Genomic DNA, 3,467 nt, shown 5'->3' with positions numbered 1-3,467 from the left:
CATTACGTTGTGGTGTTCCAGGTGGCGTGAGTTGTGAAACTATTCCACATTATTTTAAATGAAGGCCAAACTCATAACTCAAATATTCTCCTCCACGATCAGATCGTAGAAACTTTATTATCTTGTTACGATGATTCTCCACTTCACTCTGAAATTCTTTGAACTTTTCAAATGTTTCAGACTTGTGTTTCATTAAGTAGATATACCCATATCTTCTCAAATCATCTGTGAAGGTCAGAAATAATGATACCCGCCACGAGCATCAACACTCATTGGACTGCATACGTCGGTATGTATTATTTCCAATAAGTCATTAGCTCGTTCCATTGTTCCGGAGAACGAAGTTTTAGTCATCTTGCCCATAAGGCACGGTTCGCAAGTATCAAATGATTCATAATCAAGTGATTCCAAAAGTCCATTTTTATGGAGTTTCTTCATGCGCTTTACACCGATATGACCTAAATGGCAGTGCCACAAATAAGTTGCACTATCATTATCAACTTTGCATCTTTTGGCATCAATATTATGAATATGTGTACCATCACGATCAAGATTCAACAGAAATAGACCACTCTTCAAGGGTGCATGACCATAAAAGATATTACTCGTACAAATAGAACAACCATTATTCTCTAATTTAAATGAATAACCTTCTCGCACTAAACAAGATCCAAATATAATGTTCATGCTCAACGCTGGCACCAATAACAATAATTCAGGTCTAAAACCAATCCCAAAGGTAGATGTAGAGGTAGCGTGCCGACGGCGATCACATCGACCTTGGAACCATTCTTGACGCGCATCGTCACCTTGTCCTGAGCCAATCTTCGTTTAATCCGCAGTCCCTGCTTTGAGTTACAAATATGAGCAACCAAACTGGTATCAAACACCCAGGCACTACTACGAGAATTAGTAAGGTACACATCAATAACATGTATATCAAATATACCTTTGTTCACTTTGCCATCCTTCTTATTCGCCAAATACTTGGGGCAGTTCCGCTTCCAGTGACCAGTTCCTTTGCAGTAGAAGCACTCAGTTTCAGGATTGGGTCCAACTTTGGGTTTCTTCCCGGGAGTGACAACTTGTTTGTCATTCTTCTTGAAGTTCCCCTTCTTTTTACCCTTGCCCTTCTTGAAACTAGTGGTTTTGTTAACCATCAACACTTGGTGCTCCTTCTTGATTTCTACCTCCCCAGCCTTTAGCATTGCGAAGAGCTCGGGAATAGTCTTCTCCATCCTTTGCATATTATAATAGTTCATCACGAAGCCTTTGTAGCTTGGTGGCAGTGATTGAAGAACTCTGTCAATGACACAATCATATGGAAGATTAACTCCCAGCTGCGTCAAGTGATTATGGTACCCAGACATTCTGAGTATGTGCTCACTAACAGAACTGTGCTCCTCCATCTTGTTGCTATAGAACTTGTTGGAGACTTCATATCTCTCAACTCGAGCATTTGCTTGAAATATTAACTTCAACTCCTCGAACATCTCATATGGTCCATGATGTTCAAAACGTCTTTGAAGTCCTGATTCTAAGCTGTAAATCATGGCACACTGAACTAACAAGTAGTCATCAACACGCCACTTCCAGGCATTCACAATGTCTGCAGTTGCTGGGGCAGGTGGTACACCTAGCGGTGCATCAAGGACATAATTCTTCTGTGTAGTAATAAGGATAATCCTCAAGTTACAGACCCAATCTGTGTAGTTGCTACCATCATCTTTCAACTTAGCTTTCTCTAGGAACGCATTAAAATTCAAGGGAATGGTAGCACGGGCCATTGATCTACACCATAGAAATGCAAAAAACTATCAGGACTAAGTTCATGATAAATTAAGTTCAATTAATCATATTACCTAAGAACTCCCACTTATATAGACATCCCTCTAGTCATCTAAATGGTACGTGATCCAAATCAACTAAACCATGTCCGATCATCACGTGAGATGGAGTAGTCTTCAATGGTGAACATCTCTATGTTGATCATATCTACTATATGATTCACGTTCGACCTTTCGGTCTCCAGTGTTCTGAGGCCATATCTGTATATGCTAGGCTCGTCAAGTTTAACCCGAGTATTCCACATGTGCAAAACTGGCTTGCACCCGTTGTATTTGAACGTACAACTTATCACACCCGACAATCACGTGGTGTCTCAGCACAAAGAACTTTTGCAACGGTGCATACTCGTGGAGAACACTTTATACCTTCAAATTTTAGTAAGGGATCATCTTATGATGCTACCGCCGTACTAAGCAAAATAAGATGCATAAAAGATAAACATCAGATCCAATCAAAATATGTGACATGATATGGCCATCATCATCTTGTGCTTTTGATCTCCATCACCAAAGCAACATCATGATCTCCATTGTCGCCGGCTTGACACCTTGATCTCCATCGTAGCGTCGTGGTCATCTCGCCAATCATTGCTTCTATGACTATCACTACCGCTTAGTGATAAAGTAAAGCAATTACATAGTGTTTGTATTTCATACAATAAAGCGACAACCATATAGCTCCTGCCAGTTGCCGATAACTTTTCACAAAAATATGACCATCTCATACAACAACTTATATCACATCATGCCTTGACCATATCACATCACAACATGTCGTGGAAAAACAAGTTAGACGTCCTCTACTTTCTTTGTTGCAAGTTTTACATGGCTGCTATGGGCTTCTAGCATGAACCGTACTTACCTACGGCACAAAAACCACAACGGTGATTTATCAAGTTTGTTGTTTTTAACCTTCACAAGGACCGGTCGTAGTCAAATTCGATTCAACTAAAGTTGGAGAAACAGACACCCACCAGCCACCTTTATGCAAAACTAGTTGCATGTTTGTCGGTGGAACCGGTCTCATGGACGCGGTCATGTAAGGCTGGTACAGGCCGCTTCATCCAAAAATACCGCCGAATAAAAATAAGACACTGGTGGTAAGCAGTATGACGATCACCGCCCACAACTCTTTGTGTTATACTCGTGCATATCATCTGCACATAAACCCACTGTTTGGGAAACGTAGCATGCAATTTCAAAAAAATTCCTACGCTCACGCAACATCTATCTAGGAGATACATAGCAACGAGAGGGGGAGAGTGTGTCCATGTACCCTCGTAGACTGAAAGTGGAAGTGTTAACTTAACACGGTTGATGTAGTCGAACGTCTTCTCGAATCAACCGATCAAGTACCAAACGTATGACACCTCCGAGTTCTGCACACGTTCAGCTCGATGACGTCCCTCAAACTCTTGATCCAATAGAGGTACGAAGGAGATGAGTTCCGTCAGCATGACGGCGTGGTGACGGTGATGGTCATGTGATCCGCGCAGGGCTTCGCCTAAGCACTATGACAATATGACCGGAGGAGTAAACGGTGGAGGGGGGCACCGCACACGGCTAAGATAATTGATGTGCTTTGGGGTGCCGCCTTCCCCCGTATATAAAGGAGGAGAG

The sequence above is a fragment of the Triticum dicoccoides genome, chromosome 2B (genome assembly GCF_002162155.2).
Source record: "Triticum dicoccoides isolate Atlit2015 ecotype Zavitan chromosome 2B, WEW_v2.0, whole genome shotgun sequence".
In the NCBI taxonomy this organism is placed as follows: Eukaryota; Viridiplantae; Streptophyta; class Magnoliopsida; order Poales; family Poaceae; genus Triticum; species Triticum dicoccoides.
This window is presented reverse-complemented; position numbering follows the sequence as displayed.